This window comes from Camelus bactrianus, chromosome 27 (assembly GCF_048773025.1).
Source record: "Camelus bactrianus isolate YW-2024 breed Bactrian camel chromosome 27, ASM4877302v1, whole genome shotgun sequence".
NCBI classification, from domain to species: domain Eukaryota; kingdom Metazoa; phylum Chordata; class Mammalia; order Artiodactyla; family Camelidae; genus Camelus; species Camelus bactrianus.
In genome coordinates, this window is record NC_133565.1 from 12,930,314 (window position 1) to 12,943,003 (window position 12,690).

Here is a 12,690-nt window from a genome sequence, read left to right on the forward strand (position 1 = left end):
TTTCTCCAATGAAACAACCATTAAACTGATAAAAACAAAAACAGAGACAATCAACTTTATCCTAAATACTAGAATCTAACCAGAAACTTACAGTAATCAGGGGAGTAGTTAGTGTAGAAAGGGGCTGCTACATTTTGGTTATAGAGCATTATGAGATTTTTGCTTACCCATTCACAACCCCCTATGAAGACATTGTTCTTAATGTGGCTTGCCCAGGGGAGATACATTCTCTTCCTTCCTTCCTTCCTTTCTTTTCTGTCTTTCCTTCTGTATTTCTTTCTGTCTTTCTGTCTCTCTAGCTAGCTAGCTATCTACATGTATAAATGATTGCTGTGGGGTTTTTGACCTCCTAAGTAGTTCCTTAAAGATGATGATGTCAGTGTGGAGCTGATATTTGTTTTTCTCTCCCTTGGACTACAGTGGCTAGTACGTGGGAAAAAATTCTAAAAATTGGGAGAAAACATTTTCAAGTCTTATGTCTAATAATTGTCTAGTATACAGAACATATCATAAATCCCTCTAACTCAATGACAAAAACATTAAGAACCCAGTTAAAAAGTGACTAAAGGACTTGAACAGATATTTCTCCAAAGAATCTACACAAATGGCCAATAAGCATGTGAAACTATACTCAACATCTTTAATCACCAGGGAATGTAAATCCAAATCACATTGAGATACCACTTCACATTCACTAGGGTGGTGACAGGCAAAAATGAATAAAAGGTAGGGGGTGGGAACATAAATATAAAACAGAAACAGACTCATAGACATAGAATACAAACTTGTGATCGCCAAGGGGGAGGGAGGTGGGAAGGGACAGACTGGGAGGTCAAAATTTATAGATACTGACAGGCATATGTAGAATAGATAAACAAGATTATACTGTATAGCACAGGGAAATATATACAAGATCTTGTGGTAGCTAACTGTGAAAAAGAATGTGACAATGAATATAACTATGCTCATGTGTAACTGAAAAATTGTGCTCTACACTGGAAATTGACACAACATTGTAAACAGACTATAACTCAATAAAATAAAATTTAAAAGAATGAATGAAAGGAAAGGAAGAATATAAATGTTGACAAGTATGTAGAGAAACTGGAACCCTTATAAATTGATGGTGGGAATGTAACAATTGGCAGTTCCTCATAAAGTTGTGTGTTAATTAAATACATCGTGGCAGTCATTTCAGTTTGTATATGTATATCAAGTCATCATCTTGTATACTTTAAGTAAAAACAATTTTATTTGTCAATTATACTTCAAAAAACGGGGGAGAATTTTTTTAGAGTAAGTATAGAATGGTGCATGGATGTGCAACTGATTTTTGAACGTTAATCTTGTAACCTGCTACCTTGCTTAATTCTTTGATCAGCTCTAGTAGTTTTTGTATGGACCTTTTAGGGTTTTCTGTAAATAGTAACATGTTGTTGGCATGTAGTGACACTTTTACCTCTTCTTTTCCAATTTGGATCCCTTTTATTTCTCTCTCTTGCCTGATTGCTGTGGCTAGGACTTCCAAGATGATGTTGAATAGGAGTGGTGATAGTGGGCATCCTTGTCGTGTCCCAGATTTTAGTGGGAAGCTTTTGAGTTTTTCACCATTGAGTACTAGGCTGGCTGTAGGTTTGCCATATATAGCTTTTATTATGTTGAGATATGTTCCCCCTATACCCACTTTGGTGAGAGTTTTTATCATAAATGGGGGTTGAATTTTATCAAATGCTTTTTCTGCACCTATTGAGATGATCATGTGGTTTTTGTCCTTTCTCTTGTTGATGTGATGTATTACATTGATTGATTTGTGTATGTTGAACCACCCTTGTGTCACTTGGATGAACCCCACTTGGTCATGATGTATAATCTTTTTTATGTATTGTTGGATTCTATTTGCTAATATTTTGGTGAGGATTTTGGCATCTATGTTCATCACTGATATTGGCCTATAATTCTCTTTTTTGGTAGTGTCTTTGCCTGGTTTTGGTATCAGGGTGATGATGGTTTCATAGAATGAGTTACACTAACAGTGAATTAACAGAAAAAGAAAGTAAAGAAACAATTCCCTTTAAAATTGCACCCAAAGTAATAAAATACCTAGGAATAAATCTAACCAAGAAGGTGAATGAAAGAATTATACACAGAAAACTATAAACCATTGATGAAGGGAATTAAAGAAGACTTTAAAAAATGGAAAGATATCCTATGCTCTTGGATTGGAAGAATCAATATTAAAATGGTCACACTGACCAAGGCAATCTACAGATTTAATGCAATCCCTATCAAATGACCCAGGACATATTTCACAGAACTAGAACAAATCATAATAAAATTTATATGGAACCATCAAAGACCTAGAATTGCCAAAGCATTACTGAAGAGAAAGAAAGACGCTGGAGAAATAACTCTCCCAGACTTCAGACAATACTATAGAGCTACAGTCATCAAGACAGCATGGTATTGGTACAAAAACAGACATATAGACCAATGGAACAGAATAGAGAGCCCAGAAATGAACCCACAAACTTTTGGTCAACTCATCTTCGACAAAGGAGGCAAGAATATACAATGGAATAAAGACAGTCTCTTCAGCAAATGGTGTTGGGAAAACTAGACAGCAGCATGTAAAGCAATGAAGCTAGAACACTCCCTTACACCATACACAAAAATCAACTCCAAATGGATCAAAGATTTAAACATAAGACAAGATACAATAAACCTCCTAGAAGAAAATATAGGCAAAACATTATCTCACATACATCTCAAAAAATTTTCTCCTAGAACAGTCTACTCAAGCAATAGAAATAAAAGCAAGAATAAACAAATGGGACCTAATGAAACTTACAAGCTTCTGCACAGCAAAGGAAACCATAAGTAAAACAAAAAGACAACCTACGGAATGGGAGAAAATGTTTGCAAATGAAACTGACAAAGGCTTGATCTCCAGAATATATAAGCAGCTCATATGAGTTAATTAGAAAAAAGCAAACAGCCCAGTCCAAAAATGGGCAGAAGACCTAAGCAAGCAATTCTCCAAGGAAGACATGCAAATCATTATTAGGCACATGAAAAAATGCTCAATATCACTAATTATCAGAGAAATGCAAAGCAAAACTACAGTGAGGGATCACCTCACATCAGTCAGAATGGCCACCATTCAAAAATTCACAAATGACAAATGCTGGAGAGGCTGTGGAGAAAAGGGAACCCTCCTTCACTCATGGTGGGAATGCAGTTTGGTGCAGCCACTGTGGAAAACAGTATGGAGATTCCTCAAAAGACTAGGAATAGACTTACTGTATGACCCAGGAATCCCACTCCTGGTATAGCCTAAATGTCCATCAATGGATGACAGGATAAAGAAGAGGTGGTATATTTATACAATGGAATACTATTCAGCCATAAAAACTGACAACATAACACCATTTGCAGCAATGTGGATGCTCCTGGAGAATGTCAGTCTAAGTGAAGTAAGCCAGAAAGAGAAAGAAAAATACCACATGAGATCGCTCATATGTGGAATAAAAAAAAAAAACCCACAAAGCATAAACACAAAACAGAAATAGACTCATAGACATATAATACAAACTTGTGGTTGCCAAGAGGGTAGGGGTTGTGGGAAGGGATAGACTGATAGACTGGGATTTCAAAATTATAGAATAGATAAACAAGATTATACTGTATAACACAGGGAAGTATACACAAAATTTTATGGTAGCTGACAGAGAAAAAAAAGTGACAATGAGTGTGTATATGTCCATGTATGACTGAAAAATTGTGCTGAACACTGGAATTTGACACAACATTGTAAAATGATTATAAATCAATATAAAATGTTAAAAAAAAAAGAATGGTGCATGGAATATGACCCAGAGATTCCAGTCTTACGTACATACCAACCCAAATTGAAAAGAGATATTTAATCACTTTTACTTGAATAATTCTATATCTTATAAAGTCTATACATAGCAATATTATCCTTCAAATGTGAAGTAGAAAAAAGACTTTCTCAGACAAAGATAAACTGCAGAAATTCATCACATAAAACCTGCCTACCTACTAAAGTAGTCCTTCAGGGAGAAAGAAAATTATATATTCAGAAACTCTAATCTACATAGAGAAAAGAAGTGTATCACAGAAGGAATAAAAGAAGGTAAAATAAAGCCTTATTCATTTATTTTCTTAAAGAGAATTGTTCGTTTAAATAAGGACAATAGTGTATTGGAAGATCATATGAATTGTTTTCTTTTGTCTGTTGACACAGTGCATGACATTAACTCCTGATTTTCAAATGTTGAACAACAAATCCGTGCTTAGAATAAATTGCACTACTCCATGTATAGTACCTTTTATACATTGTTGGATCTGATGCTCTTATGTTTTGGAAATTTCAGAACTGCAAATTTAATTATTGATACTTTTCAAATGCTGGATGCTTTCATGAACAGATTAGCAAAGTCAGAGGGAAAGAACAGAGCACTTGAATATAAATCAACAGAAGTTATGTGCTCTAGATAACAGAAAGTAAATAGGTATAAAGGAAGACAGAGCCTCAGAGACCTATGGGAAAATAACCAAATCTTTAAATATGTCATTGGAGTCCCAGAAAAAGAGGAGAATGAATAGTGGAAAAGTGAGCATTACGTCTGTTCCTTTTCTTAATTTGGCAAAAGGGCATAAATGTACATACAGATTCAAGAATCTGAGCAAAGTAACAAGAGGCTCAGGAAGTCCATGTCCAGTTACATCACAGTCTATTCTTTTAAAGCTAAAATGAATACAAGGTCTTAAAAGCACTGTGGATCTTTATCTGAAATCATGGAGCCCAGAAGGAAGGGGAGTGGGAGTGAAGTATCTTTCAGGAATGAAAGTGAAATAAATACATTTCCCCGATGAAGAAAAACTAAGAGAATCTTTCTCCAGATGTTTTAAAAGGAAGTGGCAGAGGAAGTTCCATGGACAGAAAGGAAATAAAAACGGAAGAAAATGTAAAACATCAGAAATTTAAAAAGTGGTGTAAAGGTTTGAAAAATAAATACACACAAGGACAAACACATGCAAAACCTGAAAGAGCTGGCAAGGGCCAACGCTGGCATGATATGAACAGCGAAGTGAATTACATCAGTACAGTTTATTTAAAAAAGGGCAAAATAAGTATTCATAAGCTCATCCTCATTTGAAAACTTAATTGAATAAATAATTAATGGAAGTGAAATGGCAAATCTTACTCAAAGAAGAATTTCAATTAATGAATGTAAAAGAATTGAGGGTAACATAAAATCACCATTTCAGTAATCCTGTAAGTAATTACACTAACTAATGTGGCAAGACTATAATAAATAAGAAAATCATTGGGTAAAATTTTAAAGAGTAACAGGATAACACTCACATGGCCTCAAGTAATCTCCCTCAAAATATTTATTTATCACACTGTCTGATTTCAGGCCCTAGTGTAATTGACACTGGTCAATTAATTCTATGACAAAGGAGGCAAGACTATATAGTGAAAAAAAGACAGTCTCTTCAAGAAGTGGTGCTGGGAAAACTAGACAGCTACACGTAAAAGCATGAACTTAGAACATTCTCTAACACCATACGCAAAAATAAACTCAAAATGGATTAAAGACCTACATGTAAGACCGGATACTATAAAACTCTTGCAGGAAAACACTCTTTGACATAAATCACAGGAATGCTTTCTTGGATCCGTCTCCTAAAGAAAAGGAAGTAAAAGCAAAATAAACAAATGAAACCCAATTAAACTTAAAAGCTTTTGCACAGCAAAGGAAACCATCAGCAAAATGAAAAGGCAACCCACTGAATGGGAGAAGATATTTGCAAATGATATGACTGATAAGGGGTTAATAGCCAGCATATATGAGCAGCTCATACAACTCAACATTGAAAAAAAAAAAGATTAAAAATGGGCAGAAGAACTGAATAGACCCTTTCCCAAAGAAGACATGCAAATGGTCAACCAGCACATGAAAAAATGCTCAACATTGCTAATCATCAGGAAAATGCAAATGAAAAACTCGGTGAGATTTCACCTCACATATGTCAGAATGGCTATTGTCAAAAAGAACACAAATAATAAATGTTGGTGAGGATGTGGAGAAAAGTGAACCCTTGTGCACTGTTGGTGGGGATACAAATTGGTGCAAAAGCCACTGTGGAAAACACTATGACGATCTCTCAAATAACTGAAAATAGAACTATTCTATGACCCAGCAACTCCACTCATGGGTATATATCTGAAAAAAACACTAATTTGAAGAGATACATGCACCCCAATGTTCACAGCAGCACTATTTACAATTGCCAAGATATGGAAGCAGCCTAAATGTCCATCAACAGATGACTGGGTAAAGAAGATGTGTGTGTGTACGCATGTATGTATATGTATGTGTGTGTGTATATGCATGTGTGTATATATGCATGTGTGTATATATATATATATATATATATATATATATATATATATATATGAAACAAAATACTACTCAGCCATAAAAAAGAAATAAATTTTGCCATTTGCAGCAATGTGGAAGGCGTGTTACACTAAGTGAAATAAGTCAGGCAAAGACAAATACTGCATGTTATCACTTATACATGGAATCTAAAAAATACAACAAACTAATGAATATAAAGAAAAGAAACAGACTCACAGATGCAGAGAACAAATGGCTACAAGTGGATAGAGGGAAGCGGGGTCAATATAGGGATAGAGGAGTGACCAGTACAAACTTTTATGCATTAAATAAGCTACAAGGATATACTTACAACATGGGGACTTGTAGTCAATATTTTATAATAAATATAAATGGAGTATAACCTTTAAAATTGTGAATCACTATATTGTACATTTGTAGCCTATATATTATTTTAAAAATACTATATTTCAATTTAAAAAAAAAAGTAGGATATTGGCATGAATGAAGACAATAGACCAATGAATCAAAATCAAGAATCCAGAAATAAACCCAAGCATATACAGCCAACTAATACTTGGCAAGTGAGCCATGAATACTCAATGGGGAAGACAGTCTCTTCAATAAATTGTGCTGGGTAATCAGATATTCATGTGTAAAAGAATAATCTGGACCCATATTTTACATGACTTACAGAAATTAACCCAAAACAGATTAAATACTTTAACGGTAAGACCTAAAACCATGAAACATCTAGAAGAAAACATGGAAATAAAGTTCCTTGGGTCTTAGCAATATTTTTTTGACATGACACTTAAAGCACAAGCAACAAAATTAAAAATAATCAAATATTTCAAACTAAAACAAATATATCAAACTAAAAATCTTCTGCAGAGTAAAAGAAATAGTCGACAAAATGAAAGGACAACCAAAGAATGGGGGAAAATATTTGCAAACCATATATCTGATATGAGGTTAATATCCAAAACACAAAAATAACTTACAGTAATGTATAGACAACTGAATAACAGATGCATATAACCGAATTAAAAAATGGGCAAAGGACCTGAATAGAAATTTCTCCAAAGGAGATATACAAAAGGCCAATATGTACAGGAAAAAATGCTCAAAATCACTAGTCAATAAGGAAATGCAAATGAGATATCACCTCACACCTGTTAGAATGGCCATCATCAGTAAAAGACCAATAAGTGCTGATGAGGATGTGAAGAAAAAGGGAATCTTTGTGCATCATTGGTGGGAATGTGAATTGGTGTAGCCACTATGGAAAACAGGATGGAGGATTCTCAGAAATTTAAAAATAGAACTACCATATGATATAGGAATTCCACTTCTGGGAATATAGCCAAAGGAAGTGAAAACACTAACTTGAAAAAAAAATACATCTAAAAGAAATGAAATGCCAACTCAAAAGAACCCCAGGTTCATAGTTCATAACAGCATTATTTACAATAGCTAAGACATGGAAAGGACCTAATTACCCATTGATGGATGAAGAAAAACCTGTCATTTGTGAAAACATGGATGTACATATACGACATTATGTTAAATGAAATATCATATGATCTCATTTACATGTGAATCTAAAACAAACAAACAAACAAAAACAAACTCATAGAAAAAGAGATCAGACTTGTGGTTACCAGACGTGGAGGGTCGGGGGAGAAGAATTAGAGTAAGGTGGTCCAAAAGTACAAATTTCCAGTTGTAAGGTAAATGAGTACTGGGGATGTCATGTACAACATGATGACACTATAGTTTACACTGATGTGTATTATATACGAAAGATGTAAGAGACTAAATCCTGAGCATTCTCATCATAAGGATAATTTTGTTTTTCTTTTTTGCTTTCTTTTTATTGTATCTATATGAGAAGATGGATGTTGGCTGAACAGATAGTGGTAACCATTTCACAATACATGTAAATCCAACCCTCATGTTGTGTGCCTTAATATATTCATTGACATACATACAATGATGTATGTCAAGTACTTCTCAATAAAAATGAAAAAAAATTATCTGCTAGGATGGTTATTTATTCCAGGTTTTTTGAGATATCATTGACATATAATACTGTGTAAATTTGAGTGATCACTATGTATATATATATGTATATATGTATATATACACATAAATGATTACCACAATAATATTAGTTAATATATCCATTGCCTAATATGATTAAAATATTTTGTGTGTGGTGAGAATATGTAAGATCTAGTTTCTTAGCAACTTTCAAGTGTATAATACAGTATTGCAGTAAGGCTGCAATGAATATAGGGGTACAGCTATCTTTTCAAGTTAGTGATTTTCTTCCCTTCGATTATGTATCCAGAAGTGAGATTGCTGGATTTTTTAGTAGTTTCATTTAAAAATTTTTGGGAAAACTTCACCCTGTTTTCCATAGTGGCTGCAATGAATTGCATTTCTGCTAACAGTGCACAAGGGTTGCCTTTTTTTCCACATCCACATCAGTACATGTTACTTCTTGTCTTTTTTATAATAACCATTTTAACAGGTGTGGAGTGATACCTCATTGTGATTTTGATGTGCATTTCCATGATATTTAGTGATGCTGAGCACTTTTTCATGTACCTGTCGTTCATCTGTATGGCCTCTTTGGGGAACTGTCTACTTAAGTCCTTCACCCATTTTTAATCAGATTTTTATTTATTTTGCTATTGTAAGTTCCTTGTATATTTTTGATATTAACACCTTATTAGACAGATGATTTGCAAGTATTTTCTCTCATTTTATAGGCTGTGTCTTCATTTTATTGATTGCTTCTTTTACTGTTCAGAAGCTTTTTAGTTTAATTCAGTCCCACTTTCTGATTTTTACTTTTGTTGCTTGTGCTTTGGGTGTCATATTCAAAAAATAAATGCCAAGATTGTTGTCAAAGAACTTCTTCTCTATGTTTTCTTCAAGGGGCTTCATGGTTTTAGGTCTTACATTTAAGTCTTTAACCCATTTTGTGTTAACTTTTGTGGGTGGTGTAAGATAGAGGTCTAATTTCATTTTTTTATGTGAATATCCAGTTTTCCCAAAATCACTTATTGAAGCTGTCTTCACCCTAGTGAGTACTCCCAGCTTCCTTGTCAAATAATAGTTGACTGTATATGCATAGGTTTATTTCTGTGCTCTTGATTTTGTTCCACAGGTCTGTGCGTCTGCTTCTATGTCAGCACCATACCTTTTTGATTGCTATAGCTTTCTTGTACAGTTTGAAATCAATGTGTTATGACTCCATCTTTTTTTTTTCTTTCTCAAGGTTGATTTGGCTATTTGGAGTCTTTTGTGATTTCATTCAAACTTTAGGAATTTTTTTAATAGTCCTCTGAAAAATGCTATTGGAATTTTGATAGAGTTTGCACTGAATCTATAGATGGCTTTGGGTGGCATGGGCATTTTGGATGTCTTTTATTCATTTTTCTTGTCTAATTGCTCTAAACAAACACTGTGGCTATTTTAATATACGTTCACTTTTTTTCTTTAAGGTTATTCCCTCCAGTAAGTGGTGGAACTTAATTCCTCTCTTGAGTGTGGTCTGAATTTAGCAATTTCCTTTTTGCAAATGGAAAGGGAAGAAATACTAACTTTACAGTAAGGAAACCTGACAGATACCACTCTGTATGATCCACACCAATATTAGCAATAATGTCTATCTCATGTGTACTCTGAGATTAATGCCATGAGAAATCCACCTCACTTCTGTGTCAGTCTTCCCCCAAATCCACAACTTAAATGCAATCATGAGAAAACATCAGACAAGTGCAAATGGATGGGTTTTCTTCAAAAGGCCATGATAATTCCACTCAAAAGCATTAAGGTCATAAAGAACAAACATAGACAGAAACTGTCGCTGATTGGATGAGATTAAGCAGCTGTGACGTCTAGTACGATGTGATCTTCTGGATTAGCTTCTGGAACGAAAAAAGAGCATTAGCAGGAATCAAGGTAAAATACAAATAAAACTTGTAGTTTTATTAATCATATTTTATCAGTTTTAATTTCTTAGATTTTATAAGTGTGTCACAGTTATGTAAGATGTTAACTTTAACAGAAATAGGATGAAGCATATACACAAACTCTCTGGACTATCTTTGCCACTCTTCTGTAAATTGAAAGCTATTTCAAAATAAAAATTTAAAACCAAATGTGTAAAAATTATTAATTTGATATAAAAGCAAGACTGATCTATATGCTGGCCTACAAAAAAATCACCTTACATATAAAGATAGCAATAAGTTAAAAGTAGAAGGGTAGAAAATACATATCATGTGATTGTTAAGTAAAAGAATACTGTAGTGGCTATTACAATACTGGACAAAGTAGGTTTCAGTGCAAATAATGTTTCCAGAAGAACATTTCATCAGTATTAAAGGACACACTCATCAAGAAGACATACTAGTACTAAACATTTGTACATTTAAATATTGAGATTACATCAGTTAAAAACAGTGATACTGAGCATTTTTTCATGTGCCTATTGGCAATTTCTATGTCTTCATTGGAGAAATGTTTGTTTAGGTCTTCTGCCCATTTTTTTGATTGGGTAACGTGTTTTATTTGGTTATTGAGTTACATGAGCTGTTTGTACATTCTGGAAATTAAGTCCTTATCAGTCACATTGCAAATATGTTCTACCATTCTGTAGGTTGTCCTTTTATTTTGTTTATAGTTTCCCTTGCTCAGCAAAAGCTTATAAGCTTAATTAGGTCCCATTTGTTTATGTTTGCTTTCACTTCTATTGCCTTGGGAGACTGACCTAGGAAAGCATTGCTACGATTTACACCAGAGAATGTTTTGCCTATGTTCTCCTCTATGAGGTTGATAGTGACTGGCATTTTGTTTAAGTCGTTAAACCATTTTGAGTTTATTTTGTGTATGGTGTGAGGGATTGTTCTAACTTCATTGATTTACATGTGGCTGCCCAGCTTTCCCAACACCATTTGCCAAGGAGGTTGTCTCTTCACCACTGTATATTTTTGCTTCCTTTGTTGAAGATTAATTGACCACAGGTGTGTGGGTTTCTTTCTTGGCTCTCTGTTTCACAGATGATTGCACACAGAAGTCATGGTATATGTGTACAGTGGAATACAACTCAGTCATATGAAAGACTGAATAATGCCATTTGCAGCAACATGGATGGACCTGATGGAGAGTGTCATACTAAATGAAGTAAGCCAGAAGGAGAAAGAAAAATACCATATGATATCACTTATATGTGGAATCTTAAAAAAGTGACAGAAATGAACTTATTAACAAAACAGAAACAAACTCACAGACATAGAAAACAAATTCATGGTTATCACTGGGGAAAGCTGGTGGAAGGGATAAATTCAGAGTTTGGGATTTGCAGGTACTACTATATATAAAATGGATACAACAACAAGGTCCTATTGTATAGCACAGGGAACTATATTCAATATCTTGTAATAGCCTATAATGAAAAAAATATGAAAAGGAAATCTATATCTATATCTATATATATCTAAATCACTATGCTGTACACCAGAAATTAACACAACATTGTAAACCAACTATACTTCAATCAAAAATAAAAATAAATAAATAAACAAAAGCCTTACCAACTGAAAGGAAAAAAACAGATCTGCAGAAGACAATAAATAGAACTAAAATTATAGTTGGCAATTTAAATATTTCTCTCTCAATAATTGTTAGAACAAATACACAATTAGCAGGAATATAGGAGAGTTGAACAACACTACAAACCAAATTGACCTAACTGACATTTATATAAGGTTACCAAATAATATAAAAATATCCATTCTTTTCAAATGCACATGTAGCATTTGCAAAGGTGGACCATATTCTAGGCCATAAAAATGCCAAAATATATTTAAAAGAATTCAAGAAAGGCAAAGTATGTTATTCTCTGGCCACAGAGAAATTAAATTAGGAATCAGTAACTGAATTATCTCTACTATATCTTCAAATATTTTAAAATGAAATAACACACTTCTAAATAACCCATTGGGAAAAAAATATCAAAATGTGTGTGTGGTGTGTTGTTGAAGAAATTCTTAGGAGGAAATTTATAGGATTAAATGTGTATATTTTAAAAAAGAAAAATCTAAAATCAATGACTTCAGTTTCCACCTTAAGAGAATAAAAAGGGAAGAATAAATCATATCCTGAATAAGTAGAAGAAAGGAATAAAAAATATTAATAAGTAGAAAACAGAGAAACAGTAGAGAGTATCGATGAAGCA